At 39.5% G+C, this 21,343-nt stretch overlaps 1 protein-coding gene across 1 annotated transcript in view; it reads left to right on the forward strand.

The window, feature by feature from the left end:
* The first annotated feature begins 2,333 nt into the window (after nucleotides 1–2,333).
* Nucleotides 2,334–21,343, forward strand: part of LCOR (ligand dependent nuclear receptor corepressor) — a 35,440-nt gene continuing 16,430 nt past the window's right edge. Inside the window, exons 1-4 of the mRNA XM_005416424.3 lie at nucleotides 2,334–2,427; nucleotides 3,937–4,002; nucleotides 4,419–4,498; nucleotides 17,588–17,720. The gene's annotated coding sequence lies outside the window, so the exon portion shown is untranslated. The remainder of the gene's footprint in view (nucleotides 2,428–3,936; nucleotides 4,003–4,418; nucleotides 4,499–17,587; nucleotides 17,721–21,343) is intronic.

The raw sequence follows: 21,343 nt of genomic DNA on the forward strand, positions 1-21,343 counted from the left end.
TAACTGCTGGCCTGAGTAGTACTCATTAAGTCTGTTGAGGTTTAGTTTATAAATTGATATTCACTGATTAAATTTATATGCATAGATAAGGGCTGAGGAGTTGACAACTATGTATGTTGCTTTTAATTTTCTGCCCTTGCTATGCTGATTTTTTTTTGAGTTATTAACAATTTATGTAATAATACACTCAAAGCAATAGTAGTCTGTGGTTTTTTACTTCCCCCAAAATGATTTGTACCTGTAAGTTAAAGTCAAGCTTTACTGCTTTGACTAGATAGATATATCTAGGGCTGAATTATGTAGTAACTATCAAAGGCATATTTGAGCTGTGCTGTCTTGAGGGGGAAAAAAAGCATTGTTTGACATGCTAGGCTCTGTGTCAATGGCACTCCAGAAGTGCATCCCTATCTTTTTCTGAAGATCTTGCATTCCTGTTTTTATAGTAGAGAGTGTGTCTCTGGCTAATTTGCATTACTAGATACATTATCCCAAGGAGCCTGGTAGCTACTTAATGATCACATGGGCTCTCAGTTTTAAGGGAGAAGATGACATGAGGGCTTAACTGTTTTGGTTTTTTTTCCTTTGCAAAGCTTAAATTAAACTATTGTGTTAAATTGATGTCTTACACCATTAGCCATCAAACTACAATTACAGTTTAAATTTCTGCCAAAATATTTGGTAAAAATGCCAAGAAAAGATGAAAATAAAACTGTTTAGGTGCAGAGAGAAAACTAGTGAAAATTGATCATGCTGAAGACTGCATAGTCAACCTTCCCCCCTGCCTTCTCTTTAGTTTTAATTTCTTTCCTTGCTACCCTTAGCAGAAAAAATGGCACGTATATATTCTGATTTTTACCAGAGGATGTTTTAGGGGAGGCTTTACTTGTTTACAGTTTAACTGTTGTAAAATAGGAATAAGTGTGTAACAACCTCTGCATTTAAAAAGTTATTCCACCCTTGCTTCAGTGCTAAGTGTTTTCTTTCTTTTTTTCTGGCATTTATTTTTTCTAATTCTTCACTTCCTAGAGAGCCTTCTAGAAAAGAGAGATGTTTTAAAGTTTATAAATTCAGAGGGATTTTTAAAAATTAAAATATTTTTTTCTAAATTCTTATACTAACATCCAGAAAGTGTTTTTCATTGGAAAGGTCACCAGTAACATTTGTGAGAGTTAAATATGCGGCTGCTTTGATTGTGAAGAGCATATCAGAGATCTAAATACAACTGATACTGAAAATCTAATACTGATTTCTAAAATATTGGAATTTTCTTTCTTTTTCTTTCTTCTAATTCTGTTATTCCTGCAACTTTTCCACTGGCTCTGCTCTTCAGCTGCTATAAACTGTCAGACACTGAAATACAGGCGATGAAAATATAGAAACTGGAATTTAGCAGAGAGAGCCATGTTAATTTCTGTTCCATTTGAAATGCAGGAAAATATCATCTGCCAAATGGAAAAGGACAATCGGTGGGAAAAGAAATGTTCTTTTCAAGCTTCTAAGAGCAGTGACAATGGAGAGAAAAAATACTATAAAAAGTAGGCAGCTCCTTTTTCAAGATTTTGTTTTCAATGTATTCTGCATGATTAACTGTACACAGTTGCTCTTTTGGAGCCCTGAATGACTGAACACAACATCACAGGGCTTAAACTGCCTTTGCTGCATTGCACTTTGCATTTGTGGGGAATAGGGTTCAGCTTTATGGCAGTTTTACCAGTCTCTAGTATAATTTTTGAATACATTCATACTTCCCTTATTTGCCTTTTTTAATGTCAAACATTGCACATAAGATGTTCTGCTGTTGCTATGCAACTGCTAAATCCAATATTTAATATTAATAAAATCCGAGTGGCATTAGCATCACTCAGAACAGTGGGCTAGCAAACTACAATCGTACAATATCCAAGCTGTAAAACTTGGCAGGGACTTCAGTGTGCAATTGCATGCATGGCAAACTGTGGGGCATGAGTCACTGGCAGTTACTATTAAAAGATTGATGAGTTTGAGTAAAATTTCTGAAGTATTTTGATTTTTATACATATATATATATATATATAAAATAGAAGTTCTAAACAGCAAGATCAAGAACAAGGTTGGTTAGCTATTTTCCTTAAGGTTTCGTTTCAAAGTCAGATTCTGAGGGTCTCTACCCATATGTTAAAAACGTAGAATTTCTAAACAGCAAGATCAAGAACAAGGTTGGTTAGCTATTTTCCTTAAGGTTTCGTTTCAAAGTCAGATTCTGAGGGTCTCTACCCATATGTTAAAAACGTTATAAACTATTCACCATTACAAACCCATGGGTCAATACCCTGATTCTCCTATTTTTCTTCTAGGTCAGGTTGGTCGGCCCTTTCCCACTGTTCCTGCCACTGCCTGAAGCCTGAATTGGCTTTTTTTGGAGGCAGTGCTACTTCTCTGCCTGACAAGGTGCTGTTCAATGGGATGTGTTTCCAGTTTCTCCTCTTCCACCTTGTTTTCTGATTTCTACCTGTTTCTCTTCACTCTTGACTGTTATTTCACCTTTTTTTTTTTTTGATTCTTGGTTCTTTCTGAGATAATATTTTTAGTGTTGTACCTCAGCAATGCTTTTGCCATCTAAGTCATGTTGCACCCTGCAAATTCTGTAGCATCCTGCGTTGGATTGCTGAAGATGTTGGTGCACTGACACTTTTGCTGACACCCAGAGGAATGAAACACTGTTTGTCATTTCCTTTTGAAGACTGCTCTCCAAAACATAACTTAGATACTAGATCTGGATGAAGTCAGAATTATTTTAGAATTACTGCTCTCTTGAAGTGTAATAAACTATTTCCTTCATAGTACACAATCATTTAGATTTTGACTGATATCTTAAACATTGCTATTTTGGGTAGTTTATCTGTCCCTGATTCACCCGTGCAAGTTTCTCTAAATTTAAGACCATACTTTTGTTTCTTAATTTGCTTTTTATTTCTTCTTCTGCCACTCAAAGACTCAAAGAAGTAGGAGTAGCTAGAAGCCCCTAGCTACTTGCAAACCATTCGTAAAGCTACAAAGCAAAAAGTATTGGAGCGGAGAGGGAAGGGTGGGCAATAGTAAAGTTATAGTCTTGAATTTTTCTGGTCATTCCATTTTTATACATTTTTATGAGGTGGAATTTGTCTATCACCCTAAAGTAATCTCTGTACTTTTCATACTCACTCTGCTAACCCATCTTCTCACAGTACTGGGTAGTTAATAGCTCTGTAGATTTTTTACTCTCAGCAGGGGGTTAGTGTAATATTGATTTAACTTTTCCAAATAATGGCAGTAATTTTGGTGCACGTTTTCCCTCTTCTGGAATAAACTTAAATTGATTAGATTTATTTTAAGTGAGGTATAAATCGTGGCATTGAAGTAGATCGGACTGTGTGTGTCTTGGATGCAAATCTGTGATTGAAATTTCATTTCTTACTAATGCGGCAATGCTGAATCCTTCTTTTAATTTTCTCTCCTCAAAACTGCAGTTCTTGAGGAAACACTGATTCTAATGTTTACTGAAATTTAGAAAAGTAACTGAATGCCACCGAGATGAAAGAATGTATTTTTTAAATTGGGAAAATTTACCTTCTTTCAGTTCAGAGGCTTAAATGACAGTATTTTTATTTGTGTAGAAATTACTTGGTCGCGTTGTAGAACCTGCAGCTTCCTATGTTTTTTTGAAAATGGTTTATTTCAATGTTGTGATGTTCTTTGTTTTTAACCTAGCTACTTAGAAAACTGCAGGAGTCAGTGGACTCTAGGTTGTGCTGTGATTTATCAGTAGTTCAGTCATCACAATTGACCCGTGTATCTTGTAATACTTGGAGAAAACGTGTTGAGCTCTGTTCTTGGAACAGATAAATATAGAACTGCTATTGTGAATATTGTAGTGACGTACTAATCTAGAAAGCTAACAATTCTTTTATTTGCTTTTAGGGTTTGAAAGTATTCTAGAAGGCCTGTTTGGACCTGGATTATTAAAAGATCTCAGTTTGTTTAAAGGTATTCAATCTCTATGTTTGTATCTTGTTCTGCATTTCTAATGACAGAAGCAGCCTCAGCTCTGCCTCTAGAAAATGTGTGTTACCGTGGTGATTTGTGCTTTTTTTTCCCCCTCCCCCAGGCAGTGCTCACAGTTAGTTTCATATTGGCTAAAATTACTAATGAGTGTGCGTTCGTCTTTATGTAGCTGGGAGTGTATTTTGCAGTGCTCAGAAAAACAGATTTGTTGTGCATAGATAAAATGTATATAGTTTGGTAATCTGGGGATTTAGAAAAATGGCCGAAATGAAGCCTGAATCCTCAGAAAGCAGGGAAGAATGTTGTGAAACAGGTATTTAATTCAGCATTTCTCTTTTGGCTCCAGTTGTGTCGTGGTTTATGAATATGAAGTAATTTGCTATTCTTCTGATTTACAGACTGTGAGCCTGAAGGTGTTTCTGATTGGTCTTTTGATGAAAATTGTCTTTTCTGCTGCCTGAGAAGAGAAAAAGTGAAGGTAACAATGCAGATGTGTGAAGCTAGTAGTTGTAGGGGAGGGACAAAGGGAGGGAGTTTGCTGCTCCTAGTTAACTGAATATGGAAAATCTGCAACCTCCTGCCCCTTTCTGCTTTGGAAAAAGGTTTTCTGAATTAAATTATGCAGGTTAATGAACAGACTTGCCTCTTTCTCTGCAACTTTTTCTTTGTAGTATGTAATGCAGGTGGTGGGTTTCTTTTTTTTCTTCCCTGTGCATTAGCTCTTTCTGTTTGGTGTTTTTATTTGTTTTGGGTTTTCCTGAGTTCTTTGTAAGGGATCCTGTTGGAAATCATGAAACCTTCCCCAAGGGAGCCAGACTGTGGCTTGTGCATGTTTACTACAGTCAGATGATGGGCTTATCTTCAATATGGAAATGTGGTCCATTTTAACAGTCTAGAATCTTGTTCTGTATCTTGGAATCTTCTTCCCTGTGGGCCATATCTTTTTATTAAGGTGCTCTTGTGCATGGTAGATTTTTGTACTGTGCCTGTTCACAATGATGTCAGAACCCAAACATGGACAAGTCAGGTTTGCCAACACAATAAACTTGCCGTTTATTTTCTTATGGAGATTATAGTTGTATATAAAACAAAAGCTATGGTGCTATACTGATTGTTGTTCAGCCCACGTATTGAAATTGTGATTGTTCTATAACATAGGAAGGAAGGATCATCTGTCTTGGCAAAACTTCATTTACTGGAATTTGTAACTGCTGCTTCTTCCTGCACAATGTAAAACAACACCAGAATGGATCTCTATCAACTTAGGAAGCTAGCATGTAGCTGCATGGCTTGTCCATAAGGAGGTACCTTGTTGACACTGATATTTCCCATGCTGGCAGTTCATGCATGTTTCTGTATTACAGCTTTTATTAAGGCAAAAGAGGAGGTTTAGGAATGCTTGCATTTAGAACAGGTATAAGTCACAGTTATTTCATTGAGACTGACAGCAGGTGCCATGTATGTATACTTGTGAAAGGAGCTCTGTCTTTTTTCTTACCTCATTTCATAAAAGGACAAAATCCAGTGTTAAGCGCAGCTCTAGTTAAGCCATTGAATTGATTCAGAAATTAATTTTGTGGTGCGTGAGAGACTGGTCATAGTGTGGGCCAGTTGGACAGTGTATGGGTAGGTGTTCAAAAAGGCAGTCTTACTGCCCTCCAGCCTCTCTGTCAATTCTGTTGGGTTTGGGTATTTTGGCTTTTTGGCTTGTCTTTGTTTTGTTTTTGAAGGAATAATATGTGTCCTTTTAGGTTTAGGGTTTTTGTGTGTCATCTGAGAGATGGTAGGATGGGAGTGCTTCCTTTCCCCTGTGGGTGCAGCAGATTGCTGCCTTGCTGGCACTGATGTCATTAGCTTGCAATTCAGAGTTAAATATGATTCTTTCACAAAAGCCTTCAAATAGTGTGAATTTGACAACATCTTAATTAGAATTCTAATATGTGAGACTAAATTGTTGGAAAAAAGGTTGTAACTTAATTGGTATTTAGCTAAATAATGGACAGTCTTCAGTTAGTTCAGTTCAACTAAATTTGGCATGGTACTAGTTTATTTGACATCTCTTCCATTGAACATCTGGACTGATCTCTAATTCTTTAGGGAGTTGCAGGCTGTTCATGTGCATCCTCTCACCTTGTTTGGAGAAGAACTGGGCAGGGTGGCATGGTTTGGGCTGGTGCTTGCATGAATGCTAAGATACAGAATGAAAAGGTGTGTAATGGATTGTGTAGCTGGGAGCTGGATAGCCACAAGCCATGTATTAAGGTAGTGTGTGGCTGTGGCTGGCCTGTTTTTGGGATTTTTTTTTTAGTACATAATTACCAATACCTCCTTTTGGATTAGTTGAATAATCAATCTACTTGATTTTTACCTGTAAGTGACATGTAGATAGATACCTAGTGTAACAAGTTCAAAACCAATAAATATCTTCAGGGTTTTTTCTGGATTTCATTTGCCCATGAGAATTACCTGTAACTTAGGAGATCAGTAGCTGTGCATAAGTAAAAATGAGTTCTGGACTTGCAGGATGAGAATTGGAGGCCAGTATTAGTTTATTGGCAGAGCTGCTTACAGGGTAAAAATCTACATTAGCTGTCCCACTCAGTGATAGTCGTTGCTGCTTTTGCAGGCAGTCAGGTTAAATTACATGACTTCTTCAAAGGATGGAAAACCACCTTTTGAAGTATTCTAAAAAGATTAATTTATTTGTAGCAGCTGTTCTAATTGCAAATACTGAGCAAATACCTGCATTTTTGGCAGTCAAAATACAAGATAAGTTTTGATAGAGAAATGGACTTAAGTGTTTTCATTTGAAAGACATAACAAAATACAGACAAAGTAGGGAGACAGCATCTTCCCAGACATGTTTTTTAATACAGACAAAGTAGGGAGACAGCATCTTCCCAGACATGTTTTTTCCCAAATCCAAAGGGTTATGTGCAGTAATGTAGAACTTTTAGAAACTGGATTTTTTTTCTTTTCATTACAAGAATGCAGAATACACAATTGTATCTGCATGGTGTGATAGGAGAATTACTGGTTACCTAAGGTGCTGCTACCAGGTTATTAATGTGGCTGCCTGTGTGTAGAAATGGACAGGTACCTCGAAAGACAAAAAAACCCCAACATTTAGCAGCTGTGGCTGCCTCCATGAGGTGAGAGAAAGATTGGGTTCTCTGGGACCAAATCTGACAAATTTACATTTGGATAATATGCAATTGTGGTAAGTCTCTATTGCTTGGGATCTTTATCACTTTTCCTTCTAAAAGGTTGTGGTACAGCAAAGACCCATCAATTGAGATGGATTGAAGTGTACTTGCCTTATCTCTTTTTAATTATGACTCCTAATTTTTCTGTGTAGTTTGTTAAATAATCTGACTGAGCTATCATTACAGAAGAAATCTTTGGCTCCATGTAGAATATTTGTATCAAATGAGGTGGTCTCTAGTGTCATTTGCTCATAGTTGGAGCTCAAGCGTAGTCTAAGAAAGGCCAGAAGAAAGGAGAAACTGGAAAATGAATCCTTTAAGAGTGTTCAGTTGAGTATATTCATGTAGAACAGAAAACACTATTGTCTACAGTGACATAAAGCAATTCATGTGTATTAAGAGAAAAAAGGAACACACATACATGGACACACAACTAATCTCACTAGCTGGTGAGAGCAGAACAAGAAGGATAATACTCCTGAGCACATTAACTATTTTATAGATACATTTAAGCTAGAAAAATATCAAGAGAGAAAATGACTTCTAGGAGCATATTCTGGATTCATAGGCTGTTTGATGCCAGAAGATTGATTCTGGTCTGGAAAGTTCTCTAAAATACCTGGGCTTCAGTGAAAGGACATCTCACAAGTCTTTCATTTGTGAAGAAGTGTGTTAAGGTACAGCATTTGAAGAAGTTATTTTAAAATTCAAAATTACTTTGTTATGATTCGGGTATTTTTAAAAGCTTGTAATTATTTTACACAAATCCGATGACCTTTGACTATGGAGGAACATAACCAATAAGATATGAACTGTGGTAAATGTCTGAATAATTCTGAAGAGAAGTTATCACTCCTCTAAAGCATTAACTTGTTGAAAAATTGAAGATGGTAAAGGAAATATCTGAAAATGAGTTGAAGTTGCAGAACTCCTACAATTTTTTATGGCTTTAGAATGTGTTTAAGCTATGTACAGAGTTCCCTAAGTGTGCTGGAACATGCTCTAAAACATTTTAAATGGATTTCATCCCTTAAAAAACTCAAGCATTTAGACTGTCACTTTTGTATTGTGTCATTTTAAAATAATTTGATTTGGAGGCTAGAACTTGAAAAGATTGTTTGTGATAATCTCCAGATGTGTTTAGTAGTAATGCAGAGTTGCAGCTTTTCTTTTGCTTCAATGTTAATGTAAGCATGTTGTGGTTCCACACCACAATATGCTTACATTTACATTTCACTGATACATTTCTTTTCCCCCTACTATAGATAATAAATGATAGTCAATAGCTATGGATCAGTCAAGTTGTACGTTTTGAATTTGATAAATAGGATGTCAGTCATCTTACTATAAAAATATATATATTCAGTAAGTGAGGAAGGTCTTAAAACTGATTAAACCATCTGAATTTTTATTAATACTAAGCTGGGAGCAGTCGTAGATGCTTTAAAGGACATGCTCAGAATTGAAAATTATCTTGATAGATTTGAAAAACGGGACAAGACAGACCTGTTTTGTCAAGTCACAAGTTACAGATGTCTTAAAAGTGATAGGAATGTAAAAGTAGTAAATGACTTTATGGACTGTTTCAAGAGAAGAATTTGTGTTAATATCTGGAGAGGAAAACCTGAATGCTGGTGAAGCCTCAAATGACTGTAGCATTTTGAGAGATGTAAACAAACTGAGTAGCATTAAAATGAAAGCAACAAGAATGATACTTTCTTGCAGGTTAGAAGAAAAGAAGAGTGTCTGGTACCCTTAAGGATTGTCTACAGAAAATTGTTCTCCTTTGTGTTGGCTATGAATTAAAAAGACTGTACAGTCTTAAGGAAAAAAACACATTGGAGAAGACAGCTTAGGGGTGTTTTAACATTCCTTTCTTACTCCCTGTTCCTGCTTTTGCTTTGAGGTAGGGTGGGAGGCTGGATTTTATCCCTAGGGTTCATGGATTGACCAGTCAGCCATGAGTGGTCTCTGGGCAGCCTCCCTCCTTTTTCTCCCTGAAGATGGATAGGAATTATCTCATCATGTTCTAGCTTGTGGGCTCTTCCCATTCCATCTGTGTGTGCGCTGTGGCTTAAACATGAAACTGCTGTTTGCACATCTACACAACAGTAGCCTGCATCATAGAGTTCTCTTCACGTCAGCAGTTTAGCATTTGGAATTGCTGTATCAACATTTCCTGCAAGGAGGCTCTCAGTGAGCATCCAGCAGTAGTGCTGACGAGGCTGGGCTGCCCAGGATAGGGGGTCTCACAAGGTCACACACTGACCTTGCCTTTTGAAAACCTGAGCTCTGTATTTCTAAGGCTCTTTGACTTAATTACATTGTTATGCTGTTTATCTTAATGTACAAAAAGAGCTTTAGCCCACAAAGAGCATGTGCAAACCACTCCAGGTATCTCTCTCTGAAGGTTTATTGTTCAATAGAGTGATGCTGCATGTTCACTGGTGGATTCCAGGAATGCTCTGGGGCATTCTCTTCCCACCTGAAGAGAAGCACAAAGAGAATAGAAAGAATTCTGTTATAAATAATACCTAAAAGTAACTGAATGGCTATAAATACCCTTAAAAATGCCCAATGAAAATACTGTCCAGATATTATTGGGTTTTTCTTCTTCCTACTACCTGCATGTTGCTACTGAAAACTTTGATGTGATTTAGGACTGTAGAGTGAGTGGGTAAACCTGAAAGTAGTGGTTCTAAATAATGGTTATTGGGAAGAAATACTAGAAAAAAACGACACCTAAAAAATCAACAACCGCCCCCACCCTACCCAAAAAAAACCCCCAAAAACAACAGAAATCAACCAACCAGACACTCCCAAACCAAACAAAAACACCTCACTTTTGGAAGTAGAGTAGCAATCACAAACAAATACTTAGTGTGAAAGCTTGAATTTTCCTTCTGGGGTGAAGAAACCTGCAGATTCCTGGAATAATTATGGTACAATGGATAACAAAACAATTAAAAAGTGCAATAAGCAGAACTATTTCCAGTATATTTTGTCTCACGTAGTCAGTGCTGTACTGAACATGCCCGAAGACTTTTATTTATTCAAAGTGTGAGGTTAAATCTTACTCTTTTACATAACTGTATTTGTTTGTTTTGATGTCTTAGAATGGACACTTATAAAAAATACATGTAAGGAGATGCTCCTTTATTTGGGGGGTAAAAACTAAGCACTGCCATTTTCTTCCTATTATTCCTCTTCTCTCCTACATGCAGATCAAGAGATCCTTTACTGAGCTGTTCACCAGCATAAGCCATTTAATATTTTTTTCTTCTAGTTGATCCCTTTTTCTTCATTCCTTCTCTAGGTAGCAAGTGTACAGCTTTATTAGTTTCAGTAGATTAAATGGTACTCTTCTTACGTTGCCTTTGTATGAGTAATATAAAATACATTTGTTTAGGGTGAGGCAGAGTGCTACTGGACTATTTTTCCACTGAGTTGCCAGGCTAGTATTTACAGTGTTTTGTTATAGATGCGTAAAGTGCTAGGAAGATTTGAAATGCATTGTGTTGGCCAAGGGTTATTTTTATTTTAGGCTTCTTCCAGAGCTATTGTCTGTTAAGGAAGAAGCTTCTCCTGTGGGAGCAATCAGATTTGAATCTCTGGTATGGAAGAAAGCATCAGTCATTTTGTGAGGCCTTCACTTGCAGGCTCTTACCTTCACAGAATCAAAGATGTTTTTACTCACCTGTTACCTTTGTCATTGCATGTTCCTTGTATTTCTGTTTGTCATAAAATATTGCTTTGTCTCTGTACCCTGAGGTAGTATCTCCCTTTTGGAAGCTGTTGAATCACAAATATGATGTGAAAGCCCATCCATGTGGTTCAGGCCAGAGTCCACAGCATTTGGTATTATTACCCTTAGCACACAGTTCGTGTGACTGCTGTGTTTGTTAATTTACTGTGGGCTTGTCATATAATCTTGCTTCTTAAACTTTCTGAAGTTGAGACAGCACAAACTTAAGAATTGCTTGTTTTTCATTTATTGTGATTTATAAATGAATTTCCAGTTCTTCCCTTCTAGTTCCATGTGGATATGAGTCTGAAATCAGCTTATACAGTAGAGGCCAAAAAACCAGATGCAGCCTAAATATTATGGTAACTGATACTTTATAAAGGTTAACAAAACAAAACACTCCCTGAAGCCAAAGAGTAGCTGTGTATACATTCCTGCAGTAGGTAAATACAGGTATCTTTAATATAGCTTAAAATGAAAGTGGAAGGAGAGGGCCAGTAAAGAGAATTTTCTCCTGAGCAGGAGCAAGGCATTAAACTGATGAAAATGAAAAAAGGTGTGTGCATCGGGGGGTGGAACCTAAGCATTTAGATTTTGTGTTTTTGTAACCTTGTCTTCTAGTTTCTTGGCTGTACTTAAAATGAATGATGTATCCTGGCATCTCACGTGCGTAATTATCCTAGTTTGAATTTATTCTTGAGATTAATCAGCTGCTTCCAATTGTGAGAATGGATTTTATTTCATTGTAGGTGTTGTAACAGCTAACTTAAATTTATTTCACTTAAAAGTAGCTACTATTGAGCTTATTCACAGAAGGTTCTGTTTGTTGATAATGCTTGGTTATTTTTTGCTTAGTTTGCATGAAGGATACATAGAGTAAGGAGAACTGTCGATGTTTTGCCTTCAACAGTTATTTCTTGGATCTAAAAATAATAGCCAAAGAACAAGTGCTAGATATGAGATTTGCAGCCAAATAGTTTTCTTCTTTATAATGGACTCTTATTTTCTGTATTGTTATCAAATCTTACAGGCTTCTGTTGCATTTATGTCTTGGGTTATAGTGTAAGGTGTCATCAAAGTATGTATTCTACCACCACCTCCATCAGCTTCTGATGAGCTGTTAGTGGTGGGTCCTTTGTAACAGCTGCATACCCCACCTGTGAGTTGGGTGTAGTGTTCTCTTTGTTACACCCAGCCCATCTCTGCTAATGTGCCGTCAACGACTCACCAAGACATCCTGTGTTTCATAGGATTACATCATTCCATTGTAAAAATCCCTGTCCTGGAGGAGGTACTGAATATTCCTGCCTGGATTTGAAGGTGGTGTATGATTTCAAGGTCTGGGGACTGTCTGGATGTCAAGCACAGCAAAATCTTGTTAGTTTTTCTCTGTCTTCTCTGTATGGCCTGCGCTGTGTACACCATGCTTGGAGTCAGGACCAAGCTTGGTGTGGTCCAGCATATTCAGGAGGAGGAGGAGGAAAAAAAGAAGCCAATCAGCAGGCACTGTATCTAAACAAACTGTCACTGAGCCAGGACAGCCTAATCAGTAGCAGTTGCTCCTGTTCAAGAAAAGAAAATTGAAGAGCAAATCAGTCAGCATAGAGACTGATTTGGTGAAAGAGACAGAGCTGGAGATGATCACTCGGTCTCTGTCCCTGGGTGAGCTGTGTGAGCTGCGGAGTGGGTTCACACAGCAGCTGAAAGAGTCCATTCTGAGCTGGATGCTGCACATCTGGGACAGTGCAGCCAATGACACTATTCTGAAAGGATGTGAGGCTGGGCAGCTGGGATCGCTGTCCCAGGACATGGTCATTGACCAGAGGATCAGAGAAACCCTGGAAACTCTCAGCCTCTGGCAGTGGCTACTAGCAAGTAAAAGGGCTAGATAACTTTGTAAAGGGGACATCCACGTGCAAGAAGGAATATGGAGCACAATGGAACAAGGTATCCAATGCCTAAGGGAATTAGCTGTGCTGGAGATAATTTTTCTGGAAGATGAGAGATTCCCTAAGAGCCCAGATGGTGTCCAGTGCACATCACAAATGTGGTTGAAATTCGCATGGCTCAGACCAGAAATATATTCCCACTGCTTAGCAACGCTGCAGTGGAAGGAAGGAGAGGACAAGGTGGATGGTGGTGGTGGTCAACAAACTAAGACTTTACAAGGACGCTGTCACTGCCCTGTTATGCACCCACATCTCATCTGTGGAAACATAGCTGGTGTCTGGAGCTTGGAAGAGATAATTGAAGAGGGCCACCAGAAACTGAGGAAGGAGCTTAAGGAAGGAATTTACCACATCTTGCCAGAACCAAGAAGAGTCTCTGCCATTTGGACCAGATGTCCCCCAGCCAAGGAGAGAGGATACAGTCCATGAGGTAACCTCTGGTTTTTCCTTCAGGAGCATGGAGAAGACACGAAGAAGTGGAGTGGAAAACCCACCTCTTCCTTAGCCCCCCAGGTACATTAACTGAAAGGAGGAACAACTGCAAGAAGCTCATCTAGAGTCAATGCTGCTTTTGTCTCTCTTAGACAAGGCTCAAGGTGGTAAAAGAATGGTGATATTACTGACCCTCTTGAGGGGACCTCAAGGTCGTATTTACAGGAGGAAAGCAATTAGTAGAATGACCAGGATTTAGAGGGGTCCTGCCTTTAGTCAGGTAGGGGAAGGGGACAATTGGATCTGTTGGACTATGTGGATCCAGTGGTTTGGCATGTCTGACCCGCAAAGATTTATGGCTTTGGTTCACACCGGTGCTCAGTGTACCCTGATGTCATCAAAGTATATGGGAGTGGAATCCATTCCTATTTTTGAGGTGACAGGGGGATCCCAACAGCTGACTGTATTGGATGCTGAAATGAGCTTGACTGGGAAGAAGTGACAGAAACACCCCATCATGACTGGTTCAGAGGCCCCATGCATCCTCAGCATAGACTATCTCAAGACTCAAAATGATATTGCTGGGCTTTTAGTATAGCTGCTCCAGAGACAGAGCAAATCAGACAACTGAATACCTTGCCTGGTCTCTCAGACAACCCTTCTGCTGTTACAACAGGTACCAATCACCACAGCAACAGTGCACCATTGGCAATATCACAGTGACTGAGGCTCTCCCATTCATAAGATGATTCCTGAATTGGAGAGTCAAGGGGTGGTCAGCAAGACTCATTCACCCTTTAACAGCCCTCTATGGCTTGTGCATAAGTCCAGTAGAGAATGGAGCCTGACAGTGGATTACCTTGGCTGGAATTAAATCCTGCCACCACTGAGTGCTGCTGTGCCAGCCATGCTGCATCTTCAGTATGAGCTGGAGTCCAAGGCAGTAAAGTGGCATGTGACCATTGACATTGCCAGTGATTTTTCTCTGTTTCTTTGGCAGCAGAGTGCAAGGCCCAGTTTGCTTTCTCCTGTAAGAGTGTGCAATATACTTGGAATTGACTGCCCCAGGGGTGGAAGCAGAGTTCCACTGTCTGCCATGGACTGATCCACACTGCACTGGAAAAGGGTAAGGCTCCAGAACATCTGCAGTGCATCAATGACACCATCATAGAGGGGAACACAGCTGGGAAGTCTTGGAAAAAGGAAAGAAGATTATCCAGTTTGTCCTGAAAGCTTGCCACTAAATGAAGTAAGGTTAAGGGACGTGCTCAAGAAATTCAGTTTCCAGGAGTAAAGTGGCAAGATAGACATTGCCAGATTTCAGTGGAAGTGATTAACAAAATAACATCTATGTCTCCACCAACCAACAAGAAAGAAACGTAGGCCTTCCTAGATGCTGTAGGCTTTTGGAGGATGCATATCCCAGAGTACAGTACAAATGTAAGCCCCCTCAATCTCATGACAGAAAAGAAAAGTTGTTTCCGGTGGGGCCCTAAACAAGCTTTTGAATTAAACAGGAGATTCCTATGGAGTAGCCCTTTGGTCAGTCAGGACAGTGCAGGATATAAAAAATGTGGTCTACACTGTGGCCGGAGGAAATGATCCTCCCTGGAGCCTCTGGCAGAGACCTGAGGAGACCCGAGGATGACTGTTGGGATTCTGGTGTTGGGGATACAAAGGGTCTGAGGCCAGCTGTACCCCAACTGAGGAAGAGATTCTTGCAGCCTACAAAAGGGTTCAAGCCACCTCAGAAGTGATTGGCACTGAAGCACAGCTGCTTCTGTTAACCCCACTACCAGTGCTGGGCTGGGTGTTCAAAGGGGAGGTTCCTTCTACACATCATGCCACTGATGCCATGTGGAGCAACTGGATCGTGCTGATCGCACAGGGAACATAGATGGGAAATCCTAATCTCACTGAGATTCTGGAAATCATAACAAGATGGCCTGAGGGTGAGAATTTTGGACTATCTTCTGAAGAAGAAGAGGAGCAGGTGACACGTGCTGAGGAGGCCCCACCACATAACCAACTACCAGAGAATGAAAAGCGATAACGCCCTCTTCACCAAGGGTTCCTGCCCAATTGTAGAAACAAACCAGAAATGGAAAGCTGCTCTAAGGACCCCCACACAGAAAGCTGCAGCAGCTACTACAGGACAAGGCAGATCAAGTCAAATTGCAGAGGTTAAAGCCGTCCAGCTGGCTTTGAATATTGGTGAATGAGAGAAGTGGCCAAGACTCTACACTGACTTTTGGATGGTAGCTAATGCTCTGTGGGGATGGCTGGATCGGTCGAGAAAGGCCAAATGACAGCGCAGAGGGAAACCCATCTGGGCTGCTGAGATCTGGCAAGACATTGCTGCCCGGGTAGAGAAGCTGACTGTGAAGGTCTGTCGCATCGATGTACGTGTACCCAAAAGTCAGGCTAATGAAGTAACAACATGCAGGTGAATTTTGCTGCCAATATTAAAGTATCTCTGGTAGATCTGGACTGGTAGCACAAAGAATTACTTCTACGTTGTTAGGCCCTCAATGCCTCCAGTCATCAGGCAGGAGATGGGACATACAGATGGGCCTGTGACCAGTCCTGTGGACTTAAACATGGACAGTGTCTCTCATGGATGACTGTGAGATGTGTGCTGCAATCAAGCAAACCAAGTGGATGAAGCCTCTTATGGTATGGTAGACAGTAGTCAAAATAGGTACAGGGAAGCATGGCAAATTGACTACATCACCCTTCCCCAAACCTGCCAAGGCAAGTGCTATGTGCTGACCATGGTTGGAGCAACCACTGGATGGCTGGAGACGTACCCTGTGCCTCATACCCCTGCCCAGAACACCATCTTGGGCCTGCAAAAGCAAGTCCCGTGGAGACATGGCACCCCGGAAAGAATTGAGTCTGACAATGGGACTTGTTTCAAGAACAAACTTCTAAAACCCTGGGCTAGGGAACATGGTATTGAGGGAGTGTACCAAATTCCTTATAATGAACCAGCTGCTGGGAAAGCTGGATGGTACAATGGACTATTAAAAACCACCCTGAAGGCATTGGGCAGGGGGACCTTCAAAAACTGGGAGCTGCATTTAGCAAAGGCCACCTGGTCACCAACAGCCAAAGCTCCACCAATCAAGCTGGTCCTGCCCAGTCAGAACCCTTGCACATTGTAGAAGGAGATAAAGTCCCTGTGGTACACATAAGAGGTGTGTTAGGACAGATAGTTTGGATTAATCCTACCTCAGGCAAAGGAAAATCCATCCATGGGATTGTTATTGCCTGTTTATACTTGGTGGGTAATGCAGAAAGATGGGGAAACCAGTTGTGTACCTCAACACACCTAATTTTAAACAAGCACTGTGTGTAATGTTTCATTCTGTACGTGTATATAAAGAAGGGTACTAATTTGGATATGATATAAATTGTGTAGAATAAGGGTTGAAAAATGTCTTAGGTTACAATGCAAGGTGCCACCAAAGTATGTATTCTACCACCGCCTCCATCAGCTTCTGATGAACTGTAAGTGGTGGGTCCTTTGTAACAGCTGCATACCCCACCTGTGAGTTGGGTGTAGTGTTCTCTTTGTTACACCCAGCCCCTAAGGGTGGTCGTCTCTGCTAATGTGCCGTCAACGACTCACCAAGACATCCTGTGTTTCATAGGATTACATCATTCCATTGTAAAATTCCCTGCCCTGGAGGAGGTACTGAACATTCCTGCCTGGATTTGAGGGTGGTGTATGATCTCAAGGTCTGAGGACTTGGGGGAGCCACCACTGGACCTCCAGGGAAGGACCAGACCTTTCCACAGGACCACTGCTTTGACAAGTTCCAATCCATCATTTCAATGGGACTGCAACCACCATTTAATCAGACTGCCACCACCACCCTGACCAAGAGGGTGCCAAAACTCTTGGTCAGTTTAAGCCAGTGTTTCTGTACTATTGCCTTTATTGTAACTTTCCTATTAAATTGTAGCTCCATGTGGAAATCACTTGCAAGGTATTTGTGTGGGGTTAATTCTTCCCTCTGGTTGACCTTCAAACCAGCCCAATTTACAACAAGAAAACAGGACAAAGTACAATGTTCTGATGCAGCCAAAAAAACAAGTTTTGATTTAAATAAATTCAACTCTGTGCTGAGTACTTAAAATGTTTTGAATTTAGTAAAATATTGAGTGCCTAGGGAACGTCATTAATTTTGGAGTCTGGAAGATCTTACAAATATTAAATATCTTTGCAGGAACACTTAGTCAGTCTGGATGAGCCAGCCTCGGAAGCTGGACAAGAAGCTCTGCTTAGACAAGAGCAAGCAAAAATCATTCGTTTTGAAAGGCAAGCGGAAGAGTTCCTCAATGCAGTCTTTTACAGAAAAGGTTGGTTTTAATGGGGGAGGAGGATGCGGGAAATGGTCTCTCTTGTGACCTTTTTGCATGCAATGTAGGTATCAAAGATCTGATGTTCAAGTGGAATGTTCAGTATTTTTCAGTTATCTTCTTTATATATATTTATCAAGGATAAAAATTGACTCTGAAGTAATGTAGCAACATAACAGTGTGGGCTTGGGACATTGAAAGAGAGTATTGATGCCTAGGGAGCATAAAACTGTTTAACCCTAAACCAAATCTCTCCATGAGATCACTGGTGTTTTCACTTTTGGAGAGATGACTCAGTTCTTACCCTGCAGGATTGTCCCCCATAACCAGTGTTTAGGTGGGTGGGCTGTTTGGAAGAAAGGTCAAGTGGCAGTGGTGGTTGTAGGTGGATAATGTGTTTTCTTTTTTTTTTTTTTTTTAATTATTTTATTTTGATGGGATATGTACTAATGCAGTTTTTCTTAAAGGTCATCAGTCTTTTCACTATTGGTAATGATTACCCACCCTATTCCCAACAATCTAGAATATAAAATATTATTGGAATAGTGCTAAGCGGAATATATGAAGAATTCAAAATGTGGTCAGCAAAAGAATTGCTGTAGAATATGCCAAGAACACGCTCAGTGCTAGAAAATCACCTAAATATTTTCTGGAGAGTTGTTGCTTAAACTGCTCTTAAGGAAGGCACAGAGCTCATTTCACTGTTTTCTACAAATCTGAGAAACATTAATCCAGAGGTTGCTTCCAAATGCATCCTGAATGAAAGTACATTGTACTTATCAGTCTAACCCATGTGTGAGAAAATCTGCCAAATCAGTAATTCCAACCTATCTGCTGGGGGACAATGCAAGGCTTCAGTTTAACAAATTAGAAATTGCTGTAGCCAGTCTTCAGCCCCTTCTTCCAGTGACCAAAATATTTAAAGGTGTTTTAAGTAGATAACAGTATCTTAGCCTTTCTTTTATGACTCAAATGAATAAATACAAGCTATACATTATGATGCTTCTATACTTTTTGCAATACATGCAGGATGGTGGGAAGGATAGTTATTGCATTACTACTGATAGTTCAGATAATGCCTTTATTCCAAGGCTTCCTTTTTAAGTTTTCTTTTTTTCATGTAAGCTTAATGTTTCCTTTTGCTTTTGAGTTTATCCCATTTATCTTCAAATCCAGAAGGAATTTAAGAAAACTAAAGTCTAGAGAAAACACAGGTTTTTTCTATGTTGCTTTTTCTGGTGACAAAAAAAAAAGCTTTTCCATCATTTCCAAATTGTTTATTTAAGACCTCATTCGTTTACCACTAAACTTAAATCTTTATGTATGACATGTGTCTTTTAGGAAAGTATGCTTTTTTAAATTCACTGAGGAGCCAGCAGCAGATAGTGCGGTTTGTTAATGAAGGGTATAATACTCTGTCTGTGGCTGGATATCCAGAATAAAGATAATGAAACATGTCAGATGTCTAAAAATCTTTGAGAATTTTTTAAAAATATACTGTTGTTTTTCTTCCTTGGACAAAGCTGTGCTTGGTGCAAGAGTAACAGGCAAGGGATAGAAGCCTGGCAGGAAGTCAGTTCTGAATCCTTAATGCATGATTTTCAAGCTTGCCTGTATTTAGATTGCTTGAAATCTAACTCATGCTACTGCCATAAGATCCCAAGGCACTGTCATACCAAAGAGGACACAAAGAATGGCAGAACTCTAACGTTCCTACATTGCTCAGAGATGCTGAGCTCTCTTGGCTTCCTGCCAGCAATTAGTTTTTTTTCTTCTTTCCATCCTCACTGCCAGTAACATTTGAGATGGGTATTTTGTAGCCTGGGTGGATCAGAGAAAATGCAGCTGCTCTCTGAACACTGGCCACACATTAATGTACTGAACATGAATAGGGAATTAACAAGATCAGCAAACTTTTTGAACAGGTTTACTGTCCGTTAATCTTAGTCCTTTCTCTGAAGTTTGTGTCCCTGGCACTCTGACCCAATAATGCTTCCTTCAAATACTCGTATTTTTCCAGTCAAAGCAGAGTGGTAGTACTTAGTTGTCTGTTACCTTTAGTTTGTGGCAGGACAGGGCCTTCTTCTGGTTTAATGAAATCATGCCTTTATTTGCTTGATACTGCCCTTTTAAGATTTTGATATAAAAATACACAAAACTATTAAGACTTTAAAACTCAGAGGTACTGCTTCAGACTATGTCTAGCTGATAATTTTTTGCTGTATTTTCTCTTCTCAGAGAATTTCTATGTTTTAGTTAATTTTAGTTTTATTTTCCTAAAAAAACCTGGACAGGTGGAGTCAAGATAGATATGTGGTTGACTTCAAGTGATGCTGGATGGGCACCAGCACATATTTTCCACTCTTGAACAGCTTTAATCCTCAGCATACGGGCTTTATATTAAGCAAGAAGCCTTTATGTGCTAGGTACCTACCCTTCTGCTTGGAAACAGAGTTTTGTGACCCAAATTAGTGCATTTATCTTGAACCACACTAGAAAGTTGTCATTCTGGGCTGATTCTATGAAATTGCAGATTACAAGGATGCATGGCTGTAGGCATATGTAATATTTTATTTCTGAATGTGTAAATATGTTCAGATGTAAGCATTTTTGAAATGAACCTATGAACATGGTGCACAGTAAAGGCCTGATTCTTCGTTCAGAAAACACAAATGAAGGAAAGCTCTGCATTCCTGCCAGCCCCACTTGTATATGCTGCAAGCACACATCAAACAGTTGGTATCTGTCTGGTCATGCCGTCAAATTGTGTCCCTCTGGGCCTCCTTAGAGCCTTTCTATGTCCTTCAGGAGGTTATAGTGAAGAGATTAGAAAAGTAGACGAAATGCCACCACAGCAGAACAGAACCTTTACGCTTTTCCAGGCTGGTGTCCTTGTGGACCATTTGGGAAGCAAGTGAGATTATAAATGTACCAAAATTTAGGTTTGGCTCATTTTTTGGTGGCTTCTTAAAACTGTAGTATTTGATACATAAGAAAAACAGGATGTTTTAAAGAAAATGGTTACATATTTACATAAACATCCTGGAAATTTATAGGATTTATGGAAATTTACTGTAAGAATGTACCTGGTGACTGTGTAAGATCTTAGGTATAGAAAGCTGTGCTTAACAGAAAGGAATTCGGGCCTGATAAGTATTTCAAGCTCAATATGGTGTTTCATCAAGAAACAGGCTCCTACTGCTGCTCTTTGATTTGTAGGCAGCTCTGCTCAAACCTTCATGTCAGTCATCCTTTACACATACCATAAAGCGGGTTTGTTGGATTGATGTACTTTTGACAAAAATGGTGGCAAAAGGCAAATCTAATGCTGGAAGGTCCCACAGAAGATTTTCCTAATGCTTCTAATAGCTCAATCTCAATAGATTACCTTTCAACGTGGGCAGTTTTTTTAAAAGAGGTAGTAAACACTTCTCTGTTGTTCCCTCTTGAGAGCTGCTTTTAAAGATTTATTTGGTCTCCTACTGTACAGTTGTTTTCTGAATGTTTCTTCGGTAATAGAAAATCAAACCTTTTGAGCCATTTCTGGAATAGTGGTGTGGTTTTCTGTGCTTTGGGGGTTTTTGGGAGTATTGTGGGTGGTTGGTGTTTGTTGTTGCTGTTTT

Source organism: Geospiza fortis, unplaced genomic scaffold, assembly GCF_000277835.1.
Source record: "Geospiza fortis unplaced genomic scaffold, GeoFor_1.0 scaffold130, whole genome shotgun sequence".
Lineage (NCBI taxonomy): Eukaryota > Metazoa > Chordata > Aves > Passeriformes > Thraupidae > Geospiza > Geospiza fortis.